We start from the raw sequence: 24,843 nt of genomic DNA, 5'->3' as shown, positions 1-24,843 counted from the left end.
TACTAATTATATTATGTCTCATTTACAGAACCAACAACTGTGATTGTCTGAATCGTCACTCTCAAAGCACTGAATAGCCACTTTCTGCACCATGGGCACCTGTGATTTTGACGCCACGTTAGTTCTCAGGATTATTTACTTATCTCCACCACACTGCCCTGCAAGCCAGCATGACAGGCTGCAGTACACTCCCAGTGCTCGTTACTGACACACCCCCTCTGGGTCTCCCAGCGTCAGAAGCACATGATGACGTGTCTAGTACACGCCCACCTACTTCCGGTGGCGGGCTCCTAACACGGCTTCATTACTTACAGGGATATATAACCCTGTCACTCCCACACATCACAGCACCTTGGATTCGCGGTGGATACCGCGTCCACACTCTGCATACTACCACGGTAAGATCTATATGCATCATACAATCAGATTAGTGGCTGCATGTCACATAACTTTAGTATGACTCCAGCGCTGTCTGTTTGTCTCTAAAGGGCATGTCACACTAAGAGATATCGCTAGCAATATCGCTATAACTAGTGACGTTATAGCGATATTGCTAGCGATATCGCTGTGTCTGATACTTACCTCCGACCGGCTCCCCCGCTGGTTATCGCTGATCGCGCGAGAACGTTCAGGACTGTATCTCGTCGTCAGCTTCCTGTGGCGCTTCCAGCTGTGAGGACGAGCGACGCGTGGAGCCGGGCGGGAGGACGCAGGATCGCCTGGTGTGACAGGTAAGGCCTCTTTCACACTTCAGTTTTTTGCCATCAGTCAAAATCCGCCAAAAATTTGAAAATGGCGGATCCGCAAAAATGGAAACAAAACGGATGCAAACTGATGGAACGGATCCGTTTTGTTGAGGATCCGCCATACCGATTTTACTGCGGATCCTCAACAAAACGGATCCGTTCCATCAGTTTGCATCCGTTTTTGTCATCCGTTGGATCCGTTTTTTGCGGATCCGTTTTTCCACACCTCCAAAATGGGATGCTCCCAAATATGATTCGCTCTTGGAAAATGCTCTCAAATGTGATTGGATGCTGGAAACTAGGGAGAAATATATCTAGGGTGTTGTGATACAATTTCTTTGAAAGGTTTTAGAGCTAGTGGCAGCGATGGAAGGAGTTAGTGCGAGTCTGGAAGGAGTTATTGCGAGTATTGACAGCTTCTGTGTGGAATTGGATCTTCACTTGAATCGGTTGGCAATTATTGCTATCGAGAGGGAGAAAAGAAGACTGCGAATCCTGCGTATGAGGAGACGGCGCCAGTGGATTCATCCCATTAATGCGCAGAGGTTCACCCGTGGCGTTTTTTCCACACTGTACCTGGAATTGAGGGAGAATCCGGACAAGTTCTTCAACTACGTGCGCATGCGGATGGAATTCTTTGAGATATTGGTGGATCGTGTTGGAGAACAAATCCGGAGAAGGGACACCTACATGCGGTTTTCTATATCACCGGCGGAGCGTTTGATGGTGACCCTTCGGTAAGTTATCTACCTTTTAAAATGTTTCAGATTCTGCAGGCTTTTATTGTTATGTTATGGCTTGTAGTTTGTATTAATTTTACTTTTTTTCCCTTTTTTTAAGATTCCTGGCAACTGGAGAATCCTTCACCTCCCTCCATTTCCAGTTCCGGATTGGGATTTCCACTATTGCTGGAATTGTACAACAGACCTGCCGGGCATTATGGGATTCTCTACAGGAGGAATACATCCCAGAGCCAACCCAGGAGAGGTGGCTGGAGATTGCAGAGAAGTTTCAAGATATCTGCCAGTTTCCAAACTGCATCGGTGCCGTGGATGGCAAGCATATCAGGATTGTGAAACCCATGGGATCTGGTTCACAGTTTTACAACTATAAAAAATACTTTTCCATTGTGCTAATGGCCATTTCGGATGCAAACTGCAAATTCATTGCCGTGGACATTGGTGCATACGGTCGTTCTAACGACTCACAGGTATTCAAGAGTTCCACCATGGGCCGTCGCTTGTATGGAGACAATTTTAACTTCCCACCTCCAAGACCACTCCCTGGAACAACAGGCCCACCAATGCCTTTTGTGTGCGTTGGCGACGATGCTTTTCAACTTTCAAAACACCTACTGAAGCCATATGGTAGTCGTGGATTAACACACCAGAAAAGAATCTATAACTATCGGTTAACCAGAGCGCGCAGAGTGGTGGAGTGCGCGTTTGGAATTTTAACTGCAAAATGGAGAGTCCTGTTAACGGCCATGAAAATGAAAACAGAGACTGTGGATGAGGTGGTAAAGGCCTGTGTAATCCTGCACAATTTTGTCCTTTCAAAGGAACCAGTTTCCATCGATGACAATGTGTATGAAACCACCTTGTGGGATTATGAGCAGCAAACTTTTCGGAGTACTGGTTCAGTGGCAAGAATTAGGGATACCTTTGCAGATTATTTTGTTACACCAGAGGGACAAGTGGACTGGCAATATCACATGATATAATTTTCTTCTTACCAATTGTGAGTAATTTTTTTTGTTTTTTTTTTTTATCTGAAATTTTACCAAGTGTTTGCTTTGCACAAGCATTGTGTTTTACCATGTGATTTGGTTAATTTTACACTTTGCAGTGTTAACAATTGTTGGGTACCAAGCGTAAAGTTATCCAAGTGTTGTGTACCAAGCGTAAAGTTACCAAGTGTTGTGTACCAAGCGTTTTACACTTTGAAATGTTCACAAGTGTTGGTTATCAAATGTTGTGCTACCAAGTGTTTTTTTGTACCTTGTACACCACCGGTGTACTGTGAAATATTACCCAGGGTTGTGTGTTGTGTTAACAAGTGTTGTGTTTACCTTTTACACCACTGGTGTAATTTGAATAAAGAAGCAAAAAATAAACATCACAATAAAGTTTTTTGAAAAAAAACAGTTTATTTCTGACAATTTGTATTAACTGTATTTTTTTTTTTCTTAACTTTTTTTGTAACTTTTTTTGGTATTACCTTTTTGGTAACTTTTTTTTGGTATAATATTACCTTTTTTAATTTTTTTGGTATATTACTTTTTTAATTTTTTTTTGGTATATTACAACAGAAAAATTACAAACTATGATAATGTTGGGTGGAGATAGTATTGGAGGGGGGGTTAACAGGGTTGACCACATCGAGGGGGGGGTAGGGGACTGGGGAGGGAGTTGGTGAGGACCAGAAGTGGAAGGGGGGTTTAACACATGTGGTTGGGACGGGAGTGGATGGACAGACGAGGTTTGTGGGTACATTGAAGGTGTATGTGGGGGTGGGTATGGCGAGGGCATTGGGGTATAATGCAATGGGGAAGGTAGGTACTGGGAAGAATGGAATGGGGAACTAGAGAAAGGAGAGGGAGTGGTAGAAGGAGGGACGGCTGTGTGATTGATGGTGGTGGAAGGATGGACGGGGGGAGGATGGACTGTGAAAGGATAGACAGGGGGAGGATGGACTGTGGAAGGATAGACAGGGGGAGGATGGACTGTGGAAGGATAGACAGGGGGAGGAAGAGATGCTTCAGCAAGCACTTCCACTAGAGCATTCTGACAGGCTTGCATCACACGCATCTGCTGGTGAGTACTTAAACCTTCCATTTGCCGGACAACAGATTGAAAAAAGGTATGTCTCGGTGTCTGGTTTGATTCTAAACTCATCTGTTCCATGTATCTTCTGAGTTCCATGATACTTTGATTGATCATGGTCAACCCAGAAGATAACCGTTGTCCATAAGTGTGGAAACCGTGTTGAACAGTTGAGTTTAGACTCAAACAGTCAGACAAGGTCAGCCTTTCCTGACTCCTCAGACGCTGCCGGCCAGAACCAAAAGTTGGTCGAGATGTTGCGGCAGTGTCTGAGGGGTGGGGAACAGGGAACAAGTCGTCACCAGCAGCTTCATGTGATGAAGTCTGCCCTGCTGCTCCAGTGCTGGTGGAGGGGATAGAGGGATCAGACAAGAGGGTAGGTACAGAGGGGTCGGATACCTCGATGTGGTCACCGGGGGCGGTCTCACTAGGGATCACTCCAGAGGGACGCAACTCTGATGCAGACTCCCGAGTGCTGCAGATGGTGCTAAAAAAAAAAAAAAGAAGAAAAAAATGTATATTAAAAATATTGATATTTAATTTAAGTCTGCTGAAAAAAAAATTGGTTAAACATTTCTACTACAGGAATTGTTTGGGGAATATTTACCTTCTGCACGCCATTGTAGATCGCAGGAACGCCAGGGCTTGGTAGTTTTTGTACTGGGGTCCCCGGCGTCCTCCCGACGATCCACTCGGGGTCTGAATCTCTTTGTTGTAGTCCCTCTTGAAGCGATCCCGGAGCGACCGCCACCGTGTGATAACCCTGTCACCTGTGAAGCAAAAAAAAAAAAAAAAAGGTTTAGTATTCAACACTTCACATGCTGGAAATATAAGTTACTGAAGTTGTAATACTTACGCACAAAATCCCTGGCCCTCGCATTGAGTTCCTCCCAGTTGTCAATAACTGAAGAACAGACTTCATCCCAGAGCCGTCGTGTGGTTGGTTGGTCGGCATGAAGACGGTTTGCCATGTTCCACAGCGGCTCCCGGATTTCCACCTCATGGATGAGGTCATCACTATCAATAATGACACCCTCCTCCTGATGTCTGCGGGGAGCACGCTGTGAAACCTGTGAAGATAAAAAACAAAACAAAAAGCAAAAAATTACATTATATTCAAACACATGATGTTCATTTAAACAATTATCAAAATAGGGTTACTTACCGTTTGCCGACCACCAGAGGCATCACCTTGACGACCCTGGGATGTCCTGGGAGTCACTCTAGTGCGGGCACCGGATTCTGAAGACTGTGGGAAAAAAAAAAAAAAAAATGTTTGGATGGATGCAGTTATGGTGTGCACTGTGATGAATGTTTGTGTTGGGTGTAGCATTATGTATCTGTGTATGTGCTAAACTTACAATCTGCGCACCCCCTCCGTGTGTCTCTCCACCCTGCACGTCTCCTCCTGGAAGCTCCTCTGAATCAGCTTCCTGTTAAAACATAATAGGATAGTGTTTTTAACCACAAAAAAATTATTTTAAATAAAAAATAAACAAAATTTTTTTTACCTCAGCTCGCTGATGATGTGAGGGGGAGCTTTCAGGAGAAGACATTACGGCTTGGGGCAGCTGTGTTGCTTCCTGAACTGATCTGCAAGTATAAACACACTTGTTAAGCTACTATACAAAGTATCATAATAAGCTTTCAGGCTTTTATACTTACAGGGAAAATGTTTGGCTGGCAGTATCTGCTTCGGCCTGGCTGGCAGTCTCTGTTGCGGTCTGGCTGGGCCTCTCTGCTGCAGCCTGGCTGGCAGTCTCTGTTGCGGTCTGGCTGGGCCTCTCTGCTGCAGCCTGGCTGGCTCTCTCTGCTGCTACCCTGCTGGTAGTGCTTGAAGTGATCTGCAAGTATAAAGAGACTTGTTAAGCTACTATACAAAGGATCATAATAAGCTTTCAGGTCTTTATACTTACAGGTAAACTAATGGTTGCCTGTACGCCGCGGTGTGGCTGTTCCTCTCTGCTGCGGTCAGGGTTGTTTCTGCTGCGGTCTGACCGGTCATGTCTGCTGCGTTGATCCCTGCTGCGGTCTGAATCTCTGCTACGGTTGGGCTGGCCGTGTCTGCCGGTATGGTGGCGCTTCATTGTGTGAACTGAAAGAAAATGATATGAAAGTTTAAAAAAAAAAAAAAAAAAAAACACATTTTGTATGTGTAATTCCCTGAAACTAATTATACGCAATTTTAAGTGTTTGCATGTCTACATTCCCTTATCTCAGAGTGTAACCAGTGATTGAAGGTGTCTAATATTTTGTGTAAACCTACTTTCTTTGTGTTTTGTAACTGAGTGTAACCAGTAATTGAAGGTGTGTAATTGCTGTGTATACCAGTTTGCATTCCCTGAAACTCTCACCGAGAGTGTAACCAGTGATTAAAGGTCTCACCGTGTAACCAGTGATTGAAGGCGTGTAGTGTGTAATTGCTGTGTATACCAGTGTTTGCATTCCCTGAAACTCTCAACAGAGTATGTAACCAGTGATTGAAGGTGTTTAATTTCTGTGTATACCCACTGTGTTTGCATGGTTTTGAATTCCCTGAAACTCAGTTGTGTATACCCATTTTTTCATGGTATGTTGCAATCTCACTTTTAACCACACTTGTATACCAGAACACTTCAATTACCTTTATGGTAACTTAATTTTACCTTTTTTAAAATGATACAAAGTAGATTTTTTCAAAACAATTTATTTATTTTTTTTTTTTATTATTTTTTTTTTTTCCAAAAAATAGGAGCTACTCTGCTCTTTATTTTAAATACCACAATACATGAAAAATAAAAAAACGCAAACACGCATAACACACAGCCAGGCTACACACTCCAGGTGTCTTGCAGGTGGAAGATTTGCAGCGGAGTTTGAAATTCTATCAGTCAGGCTGGTGTTTGATGTCTGGTTCGGTTTCTTCAGTGTGGCTGTTGCCAGATGTCTGGGCACAAACCACATACAATACCATTTAGGCCGGTTTCACATTTGCACTTTATAGCGCAGCGATGGCCTGCACACGTCCGCCACAAATCCCCACCTACTACTGCACATGAATGCTTGCGATCTGCGCACCCTATCTTTATCATAATGTGCACAGATGGTGCGCTGGCAGGATTTTACAGTGTGCTTCGCACTTTTGAAGGTGTGCCGTGCGCGCCAAAATGCAACATGCTGCGTTTGGCGCGCAAGGGCACACCTTCAAAAGTGCGCAGCACATGGTAAAATCCTGCCAGCGCACCATCTACGCACCCTATGATAAAGATAGGGTGCGCAGATCGCAAGCATTCATGTGCGGTAGTAGGCGGGGATTTGTGGCGGACGTGTGCAGGCCATCGCTGCGCTATAAAGTGCAAATGTGAAATCGGCCTAAATGGTATTGAATGTGGTGTTATTGGGCACAGACATCTACATTAAAACACCAGCCTGACTGATACAGTCAGGCTGGTGTTTGATGTAGATGTCTGGGCCCAATAACACCACATACAATACCATTTAGGCCGGTTTCACATTTGCACTTTATAGCGCAGCTATTTCCTGCACACGTCCGCCACTAATCCCCACCTACTAGCGCACATGAACGCTTGCAATCTGCGCACCCCATACTAAAGATAGGGTGTGCAGATCGCAAGCGTCCATGTGTGCTAGTAGGCGGTGATGACCAGATGGGACGGGGATTAGTGGTGGACGTGTGCAGGTTATCCCTGCGCTATAAAGTGCAAATATGAAACCAGCCTTTACACCACACAATCACAGCAAGAAATACAATATTAAAGTTGTATGAAAATAACATGCAGTACACATGCAACAGAAAAAAAAAAAATGCAACACACACACACACACGCTCCAGGGGTCTTGCAGGTGGTAGACTTGCAGCTGTGCAGACAGGTTTTATAGCTCTAGTTGAATCTTCTGTCAGGCAGGCTGGAGTCTGATATCTTGCTTGGAGTATTCAATGTTGCTGGTGCCGGATTGTCTGGGCCCAATTACACCACATACAATACACCACTCAATCGCAGCAATCACAGCATAAAAAATACAATATAATTACAGTTGTATGAAAATAAAAAGCAGTACACATGCAACAGAAAAAAAAAAAAAAAAATGGAAAGAAAAAAAAAAAAAATGCACACACAGGCCACACACATACACACACACGCTCCAGGGGTCTTGCAGGTGGTAGACTTGCAGCTGGGCAGACAGGTTTTATAGCTCTAGTTGAATCTTCTGTCAGGCAGGCTGGAGTCGGATATCTTGCTTGGAGTATTCAGTGTTGCTGGTGCCGGATTGTCTGGGCCCAATTACACCACATACCATACACCACTCAATCGCAGCAATCACAGCATAAAAAATACAATATAATTACAGTTGTATGAAAATAAAATGCAGTACACAAGCAACAGAAAAAAAAAATATAAAAAAAAAAAAAAACAGACATGCAACACTCGCAGACCACACACACACACACACACACGCTACACACTTGCAGGCCATACACAGAAATGTCATAGGTATACTCACACTTGGTAAAGCTGGTACTGGCAGGCCTCTTGATAGCTGTGGCTGCAGGCTTGGTGGGTGTCTGGCAGGCTGGGTGGTCTGGCAGGCTTGGTGGCTGTCTTGCAGGCTTGGTGGCTGTCTTGCAGGCTTGGTGGTGGTCTGGCTGGCTTGCTGTCTGGCTGCTACTGCATGTCTGGGCCCAATTAGCCCATCTTATATAGTTTTGGGACTGTCTGGAAAAGTATCTTTTTTTCTGGGCATGCGCAGTGCGATTTTGCGGATCCTGCCGGCGGATTCCGCAAAATCGCGGATCCCGGCGGATCCGCCGCCCATAGGGCCCCATTCTACCGCATGGCTGATGACGGCGGATCCGCCGTCATCCGCCATTTTGACGGCGAAAAAAAACGTTACATTCTCCGTCCCCCTCAGACAGAATCCGCAAAGAATTTTGCGGATCCGCCGAATATCGGACGCAACGGACGACCATCCGTCAAAATCCGCCACTAATGTATCCCAATGGGGAAATTGGCGGATCCGCAACAAGAAAAAGCGGATCCGCCAATTTCAAATTTTGGCGGATTGTGACTGATGGCAAAAAACTGAAGTGTGAAAGAGGCCTAAGTAGCGATCCCCGTCCCCAGCGATGTCGCTAGTGAGATCTGCCTGTGTGGCAGCTCACTAGCGACCACTTAGCGATGTACCAGCGATCCTGACCGCGTCATATCGCTGGTCAGGATCGCTGGTACATCGCTAAGTGTGACAGTACCTTAACAGTGGGACGGCTACATGTGCCTCCTCATAGGACTGGTATGTACCTTAGGCTACACAACCATCTTATCACTCACAAAGTTATTCTTATGACTACAGCACTTTTCATCCTCCCTTAGGCTGGTTTCACATTTGCGTTTTTTTGCGCTGGAAAAAAACGCATACGTGCGCATGCGTTTTTTCCCCTATATTTAACATGGGTGCGCATACCTGCGCGCTGGTAAGCGCATGTATGCGATTTTCATGCGCTGCGTTTTTTTGGGGTGTGCGTTGGTATTTTCCAGACGCAGCATGTTGCATTTTTTGGCCCTTGAAAAAATCGCATGCGCACGTATGCGCACGTTTTGCGCTAAAAATGGCCATTATAGCCTATGGATGCGCATACGTGCGCACTGGCATGCGCAGGTATGCGTTTTTTTAGCGCTGCGTTTTTTTGGTGGTGTCCACTTGTTGTCCTAGTTATAATCTTCTAAAGTAAAAAAAAAAAAGTCTATATAAAGGAGGTGCCTGCCAAAACTCTGCCACTACTACACTGACAGATTGAAGAGCAGACAGTCAACCAAGAACCCATTATATCAGCGAAGAATGTGAGTATATTACATTATATGCCTGTCCTTTTAAATTATGTATGTACTAATGATTTTTATTATTTTTACATGCAGTATGTCTTCAGAATCAGAGTATTCCCCATCGCGGCAGGAATTGGCGCAAGCAGACAGTGAGGTGATTATTTTCGTGCATCTGGTAAGTATATCTGCTGCTTCTCCAAATCTCTTACGTTTTTTTCAACTTTTTTAAGACATCGTCATCATCATCTTCTGCGGACGGGACTAGTGAGGGCGAAGAGCAGGAGCAGCGAAGCCAAGTCCCGGTGGTGATACGGAATGTAAGTATCAAATGATTTGTAATGTTCTTTATTTTTTATCTTCTATTTTTACTCTTTTTTATGTTTCTTTTTTTGTAACTTTTTATTCAATTTAAATTTGATTATTCTAATGAATGTGTTTTGTCTAGGTTCCACAACGGGATGAAGACGTCTACCTGGATAATGAGCAGCTCATCAGCCTGGTCCAGGAGCGTTCGCCGTTGTGGGACAGCCGTGACCGGCTGCACAAGGACATTGTGGTGACCCGGCGGCTATGGAATGAGGTGGCCGCAGCGTTGATGGATGGCTGGGACAGCGCCACAGCATCCTCCAAAAAGGCGTTTAGTGAGTATTTCCCTGCTCTGTATTGTGCCTCAGTGACTGTTGTCCTTGACGGCACTGTTGGGTTTCGTGCTAGGCGTATTCTAGCAGGAAACCCAACAGTGTCATCGGGGTCTACAGTGACTGCTTTGAGTATTGTATTGCTACATTGTGCCGCAGTGACTGTTGTCCTTGACGGCACTGTTGGGTTTCGTGCTAGGCGTATTCTAGCAGGAAACCCAACAGTGTCATCGGGGTCTACAGTGACTGCTTTGAGTATTGTATTGCTACATTGTGCCGCAGTGACTGTTGTCCTTGACGGCACTGTTGGGTTTCGTGCTAGGTGTATTCTAGCAGGAAACCCAACAGTGTCATCGGGGTCTACAGTGACTGCTTTGAGTATTGTATTGCTACATTGTGCCGCAGTGACTGTTGTCCTTGACGGCACTGTTTTTTTTTATCAACAGTGGACAAAGTCCGAACACGTTGGCGTTCGATCAAGGACCGCTTCAACAGTGATGTTCGTGCTGAGGGCCAGGTTCGCAGTGGATCTGCATCAAGGACCAGAACTAGATACCGTCACTATAACGCGTTGCAGTTCCTAAGACCGGTCCTTGCCACGAGATCGTAAGTATTATAAATTTTGGGTTTTTATTTTTATTAATCTGTGTTTTTCTAATCCACAGCTGATGCTTCTTGTAAAGGCATGGTAGTAATGATTTTCCTTTCTTCAACAGCACCTGGAGCAGCACCCTGCAACCTGGCCCTGGAGCGGTCCTTCCTCGGACGTCCTCTGACCCGTCCCAGCCATCCGACAGCCAGGAAGCACCTTGCAGGTCAACCACACACACAGCTGGTGACCAGGAAGCTGGGCCATCAGGTGTTCCCCTGTCCCAGGTCTCTGCCACTGGTTATGCGTGCACTACCCGCCAGCGGCAGAGGGCCTTGGACAGGAATGTCTTGCCCGAGTTTATGCATTTGAGCGAGACATTTAATTCCAGCCTCAAGTCACTGTCCGACAGAGTTGAAAGCGGTTTTGCACTCATGGAACGTGGTTTTAACCACTTTGAACACCGCTTCAATTCTGTAGAACAGCGCCTTGACCGTCTGGAGGCCGACCTCAACAGACCAGCACACCATTTTTTTAGTAAGATTGAAAAGGGCATGGTGGAACACCTTAGTCCTGATCAACAGCTGAATGTGCTGCAGGCCTGCAACAATGCTTTCTTGCAGGCTATGCAGCATAATCGGTACGGTCAGCAGTCAGTGGTGTCCTTTCCACCTGTGCCACCATTGACTCGCTTCACCTCACTACCGACTTGTGCTGCATACCACTGCACGGACACCTCTATTCAAAGCCAGGACACCCACCGTTACACCACCACAAGTCTGAGTGCAGCTGGTCACTTCACCGACACCACCATGGCAAGCGCTGCTCCTGTCTGGAGCACCACCGCCACTTCCATGCATGCGTGGAGCTCAGCCACCACTAGGCAAACATGGAACAGCCCTGCCGCTACAACAACGTGTAGTAGCCCTGCCACCACCACTCTGCAAACCTGGACCATCACTGCCGCCACCAGTCCTCCTGCAAGGACGAGCACTGACAACGAAGAGCAGCAGCAGCAGCCACCTCAGCAGCAGCTCCAGCCACCTCAGCAGCAGCCACCTCAGCAGCAGCAGCAGCCACCTCAGCAGCAGCAGCCACCTCAGCAGCAGCAGCCACCTCAGCAGCAGCAGCAACCACCTCAGCAGCAGCAACCACCTCAGCAGCAGCAGCCACCTCAGCAGCAGCCGCCACCTCAGCAGCAGCAGCCGCCACCTCAGCAGCAGCAGCCGCCACCTCAGCAGCAGCAGCAGCCACACCTGCAGACGGGGGACCTACACTCAATATTTGCCCCTAGTTCAAGGCGAAATCTATCAAGGCGGGCATTGGGCCAAAGTCGGTCCAGGCACACAAGCCTACGGCGACATGCCATTACAACTAATGTACCTGAACAGATTTCCTCTCCTCCAAGTGTTCCTAGTTTAATTCCCTTAACTGGACTACCTTCCCCCACAAGTTTTGTTGCCCCTTCCCCTCAAACACCGTCTTCAACAGCAAGTGTTGCATATTCCCTGCACACCCCCAAATTGAAACCATCTGCCCCCAAACGCCGTAAAAAATAATTTTTTGGTTTATTTTTGTGATAAAAAATAAATTTACATTTGTGGTTCACCATTACTAAGTTTCATTAATGTTGTTTGCGCCGCTCACACACATTGATGGGTAAATACATGTTAAAAAACAACCCAAGGCCTAGTATAGTCATATGTGAAATAACACGGACTAGTATAGTCATACCAAGGCCTAGTGTAATAACTCGAGTTTTACCAACTTGGATCTGGTTTCATGAAAAACAAACTGTTGAAACTTGTCTTAAAAATAAGTTTCTTTCTAGTTTCACCAGTTTGTTTTTTGTGAAACAAGATGCTAGTTGTTAAAAATCGAGTTATTACAGTAGGCCTTGGTATGACTATACTAGGCCGTGGTATTTCACATATGACTATACTAGTAGGCCCAAGGCCTACTATACTCATATTTGAAATACCACGGCCTAGTATAGTCATTCCAAGGCCTAGTGTAATAACTCTAGTTTTACCAACTAGAATCTGGTTTCATGAAAAACAAACTGTTGAAACTTGTCTTAAAAATAAGTTTCTTTCTAGTTTCACCAGTTTGTTTTTTGTGAAACAAGATGCTAGTTGTTAAAAATCGAGTTATTACAGTAGGCCTTGGTATGACTATACTAGGCCGTGGTATTTCACATATTACTATACTACTAGCCCCAAGGCCTACTATACTCATATTTGAAATACCACGGCCTAGTGTAGTCATTACAAGGCCTAGTGTAATAACTATTTTTACCAACTAGAATCTGGTTTCATGAAAAGCAAACTGTTGGTTTCAAGTTTCACCCGTTTGTTTTTCGTGAAACAAGATCCTAGTTGGCAAAAATTGAGTATGCCTTGTTATGACTATACTAGGCCGTGGTATTTCACATATGACTATACTAGTAGGCCCAAGGCATACTATACTCATATTTGAAATACCACGGCCTAGTATAGTCATTCCAAGGCCTAGTGTAATAACTTGTAAGTTGGAATGGAGCAGATTACATTCATCCACTCAATGCTGACTTGTATTCCCCATGGACTTTCATTGGGGTTGGGTTTTGAGGGTTGTGTTTTGAGAAAATCACATACTTTGTTTTCAACTAGTTGCACAATTTTCTCTTGAAAAAAAATGGTTTCCTGATTCATGGCCTGCAGCTTTGCTCGTTCCAATATATTTCACGCAGACTAGCAATGCTGCATTTTAACTCATATGTGTATTTACCTGCCCAGGTGTGTGAACATCAAAAAATTCAGTTATACATGGGAAGTTTTTTTATTAAATTGGAGTTTCAAAAATATAGTGCACTCAGTAATGGTATCAAATAAGGTTTTTTATTACCATAAACAAACAAAAACATTACACCATTTCATCTTGCCAGTGCACCCGTCCTACATCAGAAATAAAGTAGGCCGCAAATTGGTCCCTCATTTGGCCAACTTCAACGGATGACCTGAGAGTGTGCTGAGTGAATTCAGGCAATGGGTTAGGAGCATCATCGTCCAGTTCAAAGGTCGGGTGCTCTTTAGCCATCACAAAGTTATGTAGAACCACACAGGCCTTCACCACCTCATCGACTGTTTCAAGTTTAAGATTAATGGCCGTGCCCAGAATTCGCCATCTGGAAACAAGAATCCCAAAAGCACACTCGACAGTTCTTCTGGCCCTGGTCAGCCTGTAATTAAATATTTTTTTGGTGTGGTCCAAGTCCCGGCTGGAGTAGGGTTTCAGTAAGTTTCCGCACATTTGAAAAGCCTCATCGCCAACCATTACAAAGGGCAGTGGCGGAGCTTCGGTGTGAGGAAGAGGCCGTGGCATAGGGAAATTAAATTGGTTGCCATACAACCTCCGGCCCATGTCTGAGTTTTTAAAAGCCTGTGAGTCATTACCACGGCCAAATGCTCCAATGTCCACTGCTACAAACATACATCCGGCATCCGCAATCGCAATGAGTACTATTGAAAAGTACTTTTTGTAATTATAGTACTCAGATCCCGTTCTTTGGGGTTTGATGATCCGTATGTGTTTACCATCAACAGCTCCCAAACAGTTGGGAAAATTGCATACTGTCCAGAATTTGTCAGCAATTTCCATCCACTTTTCAGCGGTGGGCAGGGGCATAAATTCTGGGCAAAGAACATTCCAGAGAGCCCGGCAGGTGTCAGCAACAATTCCAGACAAGGTAGAGATTCCAATACGGTACTGGAAGTGTAGTGAAGATAGGGTTTCTCCAGTCGCCAGGAATCTGTGAACAGACAAAGAAGTAAAATTAATATTTATGTATATTATTTTAAAAAACTATAAAATAAAATATTAGTACATTCACGAAAACTAATTACCCACGGTTTTGAATACTAAATTTAAAAAAAAACCATCAGACCGCACCCCTTGGTTTTTAAAACATACCGTAATGTCACCAGTAGCCGTTCCTCAGGAGGAATCGCACGACGGAGCTGTGTGTCCTGTCTCCGGATGGATTGTTGGACACGAGCAAGCAAATCCATGAAACTTTCGTGGGACATCCTGATATAATCTGTAAATTTCTCCGGGTTTGCCTGTAGCTCGCTGTAGAGGGTGTGGTATGCCCCACGGCTCTCCCGGAGTTCAACAATCGGATGTATCCACATACGCCGCCGTCTTCGCTGCCTCTCTCTCTTCCTTTGTTCATGGCAAGCAACTGCATACGCCTGAGCCATCGCGATGTCCAAATCCAAGTTGAAGTGAAAACTCTTCCAGCGCAGATCCATGGTCACGAGAAGAATCAAGCAAATGTGAAGAATACTGTAGACAGGGTCTATATATTAACATACCACACCCACAATGAAGTCCCATTGGTCTTGTGTGTTGTTGAATGGTTGTTTTTTCATTTTTGTGGGGTTTTTCCAAAATCTGTAAAAAAACGCAAACGCACAAAAAACGCATACAAACGCGCAAAAACGCTGCGTTTTTTTCCTGCATGCGCATAAAAATGCTTGAAAAAAACGCAGCGTTTGTATGCATTTGTATGCGTTTTTTTAATGCGTTTTTTTGCGGGAAAAACGCGCTGCAAAAAAAAGCAAGTGTGAAACTAGCCTTAGATCCATTTCACAGAGCCCAGTCACTAAGAATCTCACAGTGCAATATATCGGTATGTGCTTTTTTTTTTTTTTTTCAGCCTTGATCTTGCTTTTCATGATTGTTGCTTCTTCTGTGTCAAGACTTAGTATGTGCTATAATGTTACCGATGTCCCAGCATATTTTCAATTATCTATTTGAAATACCCATATATTATTGTATATACTTTCTTTGTATTATTTTATTAGTTTCATCTTTATTTATATTTCACAGTACATTGATGAAGGTCCTAGACCGAAACGTCTGTGTATGTATGTACTGTTATCTATTAAAAATCACCTTTCTGCATCAGAGCTCTTGGTGTGTGCCAAGTTCTTACATATATCGAAGTCACTGACCCAACCTGGGGAGGTGACACACAGAGCGAGGACAGCAGCACAGAGGGGAAGGGCTCATCAGCAACACAATAGGCAGGAAGAGGGAGTTGGATGGCCAGAGACACAAGGCAGGCAACTGTTTCCCAGAGCACCAACACGGGTGAAGTTGCCAGGCCAAGGGTTAGGTGTTCCTGAGTTTGGCGCTTTTTTGAAAACCAGTCCAGTTAACCCACAAAAGGCCATGCCAGCATCAGCAGAGGCAGCACAACTACCAGCCTAGTAGTTCCTGAGTTTGGAGCTATTTTAAAACCAGTCCAGTTAACCCAAAAAAGGCCATGCCAGCATCAGTCAGAAGGAGGACCAGGGTGTGGACATGGAAGATGAGATGGTGGATGACGAAGTCACTGACCCAACCTGGGAAGGTGACATGCAAAGCTAGGACAGCAGCACAGAAGGGAAGGGATCATTAGCAACACAATAGGCAGGAAGAGGGAGTTGGGTGGCCAGAGACACAAGGCAGGCAACTGCTTCCCAGAGCACCAACATGGGTGAAGTTGCCAGGCCAAGGGTTAGGTGTTCCTGAGTTTGGCGCTTTTTTAAAAACCAGTCCAGTTAACCCACAAAAGTCCATGCCAGCATGAGCAGAGGCAGCACAACTACCAGCCTGAGCACAACGAGCATGATCAGGCACATGACAGCAAAGCACCCGACTAGTTTGGCCGAATGCCAGGGTCCAGAAACAGTGTCTGCGGGCAACACCACTGCCTCTTCCCCTGTTGAACGTGCACACCAATCCCTATCCATGATGCAGGCAAAGATGCCTCCCACCCCGCACCTGTTGTTGAACAAGTGCAGCCACCATCACTAACCACGTCCATGACCTTGTCCCAGCGCAGCATTCATTTGTCCCTACCCCAGTCCTTAGAATTCCAGATTGCTTGCTCTGGAAATGTTGCTGATTAGGCTTGTGGAGACTGACGTTTTCCGCAACCTCATGGTGGCGACGGTCCCTCAGTACTCAGTCTACAGCTGCCACTATTTGTCTCGGTGTGCCATCCCCCCTTACATAAGCACGTGTCCCATAACATCAGCTGTGCCCTGACCAATGCTGTTACTGGAAGGTCAACTTAACCACGAACACATGTACAAGTGTATGTGGCCAGGGATGCTACATTAACCTGATTGCAAACTGGGTGGACATGGTGAAAGGTGGGACCAAGTCGGTCCCTGGGAAGGAATACGTGCTACCAACACCGAGGATTACAGGCTGTGGTTCAATCAGGGTTTTCCTTACATTCTACAGAAGTTCCTGCACTTCTTCCTCACCCTCCAACTTCGAAACGTCAACATCAGTCGCAAGCTAGAAACACTGCAGCACTGACTCGGCCAAGCAGCAACAGGTTCTGCAGAAAATAATATGCTTAGGTGACAAACTGCACACCACTGCAGAGTTGTTCAAAGGTATAACAGACCAGACTGATCTGTGGCTCTCTCTCCTGAACCTACAACTAGGCATGGTCGTGTGTGACAATGGCCGTAACCTGGTGGCTTTCTGAAGCTTGGCAACCTTGTAAACATACCATGTCTGGCCCATGTACTCAACTTAGTGGTGCAGCGATTTCTCAAATCCTACCCAGATCTACTTGAACTACTTGTGAAAGTACGCCACTTCTGTGCCCATTTCCAGAAGTCAGCTACAGCTGCTGTCGCTCTGCCAATGTTGCAGCAGCATTTGCAACTTCCAGCTCACCGACTAAAGTGCGATGTCACCACAAGGTTGGAACTCAATGTTACATATGTTGGCAAGGCTTTGTGAGCAGCAGAGGGCAGTAGTTGAATACCAGCTGCAACATACCTGTCAGTATTCCTGTCCGCGTCTGCACATAAGAGCTGATGAGTGGGCAAGGATGTCTGAAATCTGTGCATCTCTCAAAAAATTTGAGGACTCGACCAAGATGGTGAGCGGAGATGACATTTCTCTGTCTACTGAAATGCTCAAAGATCACAATTAAAGAGGAGGCTTTGCAGGTGAGCAAGTTGAGATGGAGCAAAAAACTTTACAGGGTGATGCTACACAGCCCAGCCTCATCACATCTTCTCAACTCGGATAGGGTAATAATGAGGAGAAAGAGGAGGAACAGGATCTGTTTGTCTGCACTACAGATGGTACTACCCACACCACCTTCATCATGTTTGTTTAGCATGGATGGTTTGAAAATTAGGAGGAGAGGGAGGATGAGGAGGAGAACAAGAAGGAGAAGATGGATAGTCATCCTCTTGGTGGGAAAAGATAAGTCTTGGCTGTTGGCAGTTTGGCACACATGGCTGAGTTTATGTTCCACTGCCTTTCCCATGACCTTCACTTTGTACCCATTTTGGTCAACACTAATTTCTGGTTGGTCACCCTTCTACACCCACGCTAAAAGAAGAACTTTCCATCTCTCCTTCCCGTGGCAGAGAGGTCTAATAAAAAGTTGTATTACCAGAAGGCTCTAGTTGAAGAATTATTTAAAAGAGTTTCCTTCTGGCAATGCTGGCGGCAGAGGTCACAGTTCCTTGGACAAACAAGGAATAGAGATGAGGGAGACACAAACCAGATGCAGCAGAGGCAGGGGAACACTATTAAAGGTGTGGGACAGATTTCTCAGACCCTCCCATTGCACAGGACCTGATGCTCGGGGTACTCTGACAAGGAGGCAAAATTCTGGAAGATGCTGAAGGAGTACCTTGCCAACCATACCTCTGTGCCTTACAACTATAGGGTATCCAAGCTAGAAACATGCCATGAACTGCCTATTCCTTGGAGGTCCTGGTCTGCCCTGATGCTAGCGTTTTGTTAGAGCGTGTTTTTAGTGCCACTAGGGGAATTATAATTGATAGCCACATCCACCTATCAACTGAAAATGCTGACAGGTTGACTCTTATCAAAATGAACAAGGGCTGGGTTGGCCCAGACTTCGCAACACCACCGGATGACAGCAGCGGAACATAAACTCAAATCCAGTGTTTTTTTTTCCTGGTTTATTCCCATGAACCCCTTCCAACCCATACATGGGTATACACTTCAGAATTTCATCTTTTTTGTGTCATCTTCCTCCTTTTCCTCATCCTCCTCCACCACCATATCAACAGGGTAATCATGCTACTCTCGCTATAAATTTTTATGGGTGTTTATGATGCCTACATTAAGAATTTTGAGAGGCCTATCTTGAACATCTTTTCTTTTATATATATGTATGCCCCCCAGGGTAAATGTTTTTCAGCTCATACACTTATTGCACGTGCACTAACAGTCTAGGATACCCATTCCTTAATAATGGTAAAAATAAAATGTTTTCTGAGGCTCTCCTCTATGTCTCTTCAAAGGGGTATCGGAGTGCCTTTTTCTAATTCTTGACATCCCTTCCACTTTGTGCATACACTTTACCAGTCTAGGAGACCCACTCCTTAGCAATAGGAAAAATGCTTTTCTGAGGCTCCACCTTCTAGTTAAGGGAACATTTTTGGAAACCAAATGAGCCGGTGAGTTCTATTAGTAAATGATCCAGTGCCTTGTTGTGGGCTGTCAGATGGTCATTACATAGGGACTTCTCACACTGCATGCAGGATTTCACAGCTGGGACAGGAGACATTGTACAGTAAGTACAGAAGATCCTGGACTCCTCCATATCAAGCTGAGTAGATGTGAAACGCTCCACTATATTTCCCAACAGGGTGGATGAAATAACAATCCTTGATGCTTCTACATTAAACTAATCGCTTTTTTCAGGGAAAATTCAAATATGTTCTCGAATAATACCCCTCTTATCTACAATTTTGTAGGAAGAGATGTTACTGTAGGGATAGCGTATTACAGGCATCTAGTCAGGGATTATTGCCTTATAGTCCTTTGCTGCTACAACCTAACAAAAAAAAATATCAAGGTAACATCTATTCTATTCCCTATTAATAACGCTGTTAGCTGCGTTTAGTGTAGGGGGAGGTGTTAGGTATCATCTGCAGGAAATGTGGGTTCTATCTGGGTCCATACATGTCTTCCACAGTTCATTACTTAATTGCTTTCCATTCATTCATTGACAGATTTATGTTTTTTACGGTGATCTGTACTCAGAAATCAATGAAAGCATGCAGGGTTGCTTGCATTCCTCCAGAGTTTGTTGCTGCCACGTACAAGAAAAAATCTATTCAGGACCGATTCAAATCCCTTCTATAGTCTGCAATAATACTGCTCTTATCTGATGCAATTCAGGTGTGGTGAGCTGTCAAAGTAAGGATAACGTATTACAGGAATCTAGTCATGGATTATTGCCTTATAAATTATAATCCTTGCTGCTGCAGCTTAAAAAAATAAAATATCAAGGAAACATTATTCTATTCCCTATTAATACCACTGTTAGCTGTGTTTAGTGTAGCGATAGGTGCTGGTTATCATCTGCTGGAAATTGATGTTCAATCTGGCCACATACATCTCTTCCACAGTCCATAACTTGGTTACTTTTTCCATACACTCATAGAGATTCATGTTTTTTCTGTCCTCAGAAATTCATCAAAGCACGCAAAAAGTAGCATCTGTATGTAAGAGGGAGACTTTACGCTACTGTAGCTGGAATTACCACTTCTGAACTCTCCAGTGCTTTGTTTCTATCCATTTCTAGGTGCACTTTAAAGTACATTTGGGGTCATTGTCCTGCTGGAAGACCCATGACCTACTACGATGCAAACACAGCTTTCTGACCCAGGGCACTACATTGCCACCCAAAATCTTTTGGGAATCTACACATTTCTTAATGCCTTGCACAAAGTAAAAAACAAACAAAATATATTTGAATCTCCACCATATTTGACGGTAACTACTGTGTTCTCTTATCTGTAGCCTAATTCAATTTACAGTAAACAGTAGAATGATGCATGGGTAGTCATACTGCCGGTTCAACCGATGCACCGTGGCCCAGAGGTTCCAGGGGGCCCCTGCAGGGCAGCTTATAATCTGGCCAGTTACTCCGGGCCTGAGGCTCCGGGGGGCCCCTGGCCAGATTGCCCTCATGTGCTGCGGGCAGGGAGCGATCCCTGTAGCTCTGCTGCCTGCAAGAGAAAATAGCAGGAGTGGAGCTGCAAGGATCCATCCTGCTTCCTACCTGGCACTTGCTCTTCCTGTCTCTGAAACAGAGAGCAGCACCGCTGAATGACGTCATCATTCAGTGGCCGCTGTGCCAGAGCGAGGAAGCGCGGGCACCGGTGATGCTGCGGACAGGTGAGAGGTGCTGTGGGTTCGTGTGTGTATGTGTGTGTGTGTATGTGTGTGTATGTATGTGCATGCGTGTGTATGTGTGTCTGTGTGTGCGTGCATGTGTTTTGTATGTATGTATGTGTGAGCATGCGTGTGTGTGTTTTGTATGTATGTTTGTGTGTGTAGAGATGAGTGGTGGTGTGTGTGTGTGCGTGCTTGCATGCGTAGCACTGCGGGGGAATGTGCAGTGAGGTGAATGGTGTTTTGTGTGTCTCTGTGTGTGTGTAGCTGGAGGAGAGGGGAATGATGTGGGTGATGGGGAGAAGGCAATGATGGGGTGATGGGGAGAAGGCAATGATGGGGTGATGGGGAGAAGGCAATGATGGGGTGATGGAGAAGGCAATGATGGGAGTGATGGGGAGAAGGCAATGATACGGATGATGGACAGAATGCAATGATGGGGTGATGGGGAGGAGACAATGATGGGAATGATGGAGAGAATGCAATGATGGGGTTGATGGAGCAGGCAACGATGGGGGTGATGGGGAGAAGGCACTGATACGGGTGATGGGAAGGAGGCAATATTGGGGGTGATGAGGAGAAGGTAATGATGGGGTGATGGAGAAGGCAATGATGGGGTGATGGGGAGATGGCAATGATGGGAGTGATGGGGAGAAGGCAATGATGAGAGTAATGGGGAGAAGGCAATGATGGGGGTGATGGGGAGAAGGAAATGATGGGGTGATGGAGAGGGCAATGATGGGCTGGTAGGGGAGAAGGCAATGATGGAAGTGGTAGAAAGGGCAATGATTGGGTGGTGGGGGAAAAAATGATGTTGGGGTGGTGGGGGAGAATGCAATGATGGTGGTGGTGGAAAGGGCATTAATGGGGGTGGTGGGGGAGGAGGAAATGATGGAGGTGGTTGAATGGGCAATTATGGGAGTGGTGGGGGTGAAAACAAATATAGTGGTGGGGGAGAGGGCAATGATGGAGGTGATGAAGAGGGCAATGATGGGGTGGGGGAGAGGACATTAATGGGATGCAGGAAGAGGAGGGTAATGGGGGTGTGGGGGATTGGGATGGGAGGAAGGGGGACTTATAATGGCCTTAGGAACAGGGAGAGGCGGAGGAAGACATTTTCGCTTATTATGTCTAACACAGACCCTTAGTTTATAGTGTACTCACTTATCATGTCTAACATAGTCCCTTAGTTTATAGTGTACTCACTTATTATGTCTAACACAGTCCCTTAGTATATAGTGGACTCACTTACTATGTCTAACACAGTCCCTTATATATAGTGTAGGTGCTTATTATGTATAACACAGTCCCTTAACATATAGTGTACGTACTTATTATGTATAACACAGTCCCTTAGCATATAGTGTGCTCACTAATTCTGTATAACACCATCCTTAGTTACATAGTTTCTTCATTTATTATGTATAACACCATCCTTAGTTACATAGTTTCCTCTTTTATCATGTATAACACCGTCCCTTATTACATACCATCCTCTCTAGTTATTTATGGTGCCGTCCCTTATTATATAGCTTCCTCTGCTGTTATGTATAGTGCTGTCTCTTACATAGTGTATTCTTGCTAATTTTGTTATTCACAGCACCCTCTTATTACATAGTCCCCTCTCTTTTTAGATATAAAATGACTGCTGATCGAGGAGCCGGTGACCAGACTACCAGTCCATCAGCAAATCCATTAGAAAAGAAGCTTTCCCATACTCCATCAGCCATCACTGCATTATACAGCTAACAAGAAAGGACGGTATGTAATAAAAAACAGGGCTCTATATAATCCATTATGTAAGGGACGGTACTGTACATAACAAGAGATGGCACTGTAAAAGGAGACTATGTAATATATATATACAAGTATGTGTGTGTGGCTATATATATATATGTAGCTTTGTCGCCATAAAAGGAAGGGGGCCCAGACACATTTCTTGCACAGGGGCCCCAAGCTGTCAGTGTCCGCCCCTGGAATGATGTGCTTTACGAAAAGCTCTATTTTGGTCTCATCTGTCCACAAGATGCCTGCTGACCAACTAAAAATACTGGAGGCAGCCTGCTGGCTCTCTTTAAATTGTGAGGGCTGACTGCTGGCCACCGAAAAAATGCTTGAGTTTCCCTTTGATTTCCATTATACTCGTCACCCGAGTATTATGATTTGCTCGACTCAAGTTATGAGCACCCGAATATTTTAGTGCTCACTCATCACTAGACATCACCTGTAAGTTGCTGCATCTAATTGTTGATTATATGGTATTTAACGGTGTTTAATCATTAATGGGGTTATTTTTTCAGTTCTCATTCATAAGACTTGATATATTCTTATTTTTTCTTTAGCAAAAAACATGGTGGTATTATTCAGTTACAATAAGGTGCTGTTGCTCAGTCATTATAATTCAGTCATTCTGTGATGATATTTAGTCATAGTATGGTAGCTTTATTTAAGTATTTTTTGGTATTTATATATAGTATTGCAGCATTTAGCTTTTGCATGGTTGTTTTATTCAGTTAATATATGGCGACAGTAACTAGGTATCTCACAATTGAAATACAATTAATGACAATTAATTGCTTGTCATTACAATTACTTAACACAGGGCAATTATTGCTATGGACACCTAAAAATGAGAGAATCTAACAATTATCATTTGGTATAAAGTCAGTCATATTCAGTTGTCTTTGCATCATGGTCCAAGTATTGAGAGTACATCATGTACTGTTGTGCAGCTCCTGACCTGAACTTTTCAGCCTCGAGCTTATATGAGACTGCTAAATTCGGGCCAGGAGGTCCATGCTTGCATTTTGGTTCGTACATCTGATTTCGGCCTTGGACTGGCACTGCGTATTAGTTTTATGTCAGCCAAATGATCGTTCAGCTGACAGCCATTTTTCTTGACTCCCTCATACATCACAACATCACCATATCCTGGGTTCTTAATGGTGAGATTGATTTAATCCACTGCTTGAATAAACTTCAGGAGCAAAACAAAAGGATAAAGTGGTTGAATTGCAATTGCACGATCCTCATGTCCCTCAACATAATCTATCAGAAATGAGTCCGAAGTCGCTTACACACATTAGATGGTCAGACAATCCTCATGAAATTGCACATGTGGTTTAGTGTATCTGATGTGTATGTAGACTTTAGTGCATAGGGCAGCATGAACTGGAAAAACAGAAATGCCAGATGACTTGCATTAGGGTACTTCCATTACAAAGAAATAGAGCAACAAAAGAAGTAGAGGAGCAGTGGCCTATCTTTATAAGTGAAGAGTACATCCACCAAATAGTCAAGATTAGGCGCTCAGAAGAGGCAAGGAGATGGCCATACCAACATCAGCAATGAGATTGGTCCCCGTGTGTGAGGGACTAATACACGGTAACTGTGTTAGTAGTCCACAAGAGTGCACAAATTGCCAGACAAACAATACCATGATACTACTGCTAGTTTGTGGCATCTTCCAAGTGGAAGTCACCTGAAGGGTTAAAAGACAATCAAAAGACCAAACACATGGACAGCAAGTTGTTTTTACACAGAAATACAAAGTTCAATCTTTTGGATGGTTTCAGAGTGCTTTATCAGGCAGGTTTCAAAACAACCCCCTCCTAAAAAAGACAGGGTCATGTGCACGTATTCTAAGGCTAGGGTCACATCAGCATAGCTGATATTAACTGTAGACATACTGCCTCTGCTAAGTACACTACAGTTCCCAAAGTGTCCTGGTCAATGGCAAATTTGCAAAAATAAAATGGTGGCAGCAATGGCACTTGAATTTTAAAATACATCACATAAAAAAGGCCATACTTACCAATACCTGGTCATAATACCCATGGCCTGTTTTTCTGTGATGCTTTTTGGATTTGATGTCCTTTTCAGTGAATTACATTGGTATTTGGTATAATAATAGTGCAAACTTGCTCATAAAAGCTTTGCATCAATCAGCCTTCTAGAAAGGAGAAAATGAGGATACCGCAATGGTGTAAAATGTAGAATACG

The 24,843-nt window shown here is 44.6% G+C and overlaps 1 protein-coding gene and 1 long non-coding RNA gene across 2 annotated transcripts in view; both read right to left on the bottom strand.

Moving 5' to 3' along the window:
* The window catches only part of ATP8B3 (ATPase phospholipid transporting 8B3), an 807,548-nt gene that overhangs the window by 100,835 nt on the left and 681,870 nt on the right, over window positions 1–24,843 (bottom strand). The window lies entirely within an intron of this gene.
* LOC141049335 (uncharacterized) lies at window positions 3,027–8,671 on the bottom strand. Its single transcript, XR_012220331.1, has 3 exons — window positions 8,075–8,671; window positions 5,237–5,666; window positions 3,027–5,164 (listed from the first exon to the last, which is right to left on the bottom strand). It is a non-coding gene; the product is annotated as an uncharacterized lncRNA (long non-coding RNA).

Source organism: Dendrobates tinctorius, unplaced genomic scaffold (assembly GCF_039654945.1).
Source record: "Dendrobates tinctorius isolate UK_male_01 unplaced genomic scaffold, ASM3965494v1 ptg000011l, whole genome shotgun sequence".
Classification (NCBI taxonomy): domain Eukaryota; kingdom Metazoa; phylum Chordata; class Amphibia; order Anura; family Dendrobatidae; genus Dendrobates; species Dendrobates tinctorius.
This window is presented reverse-complemented; position numbering and strand designations above follow the sequence as displayed.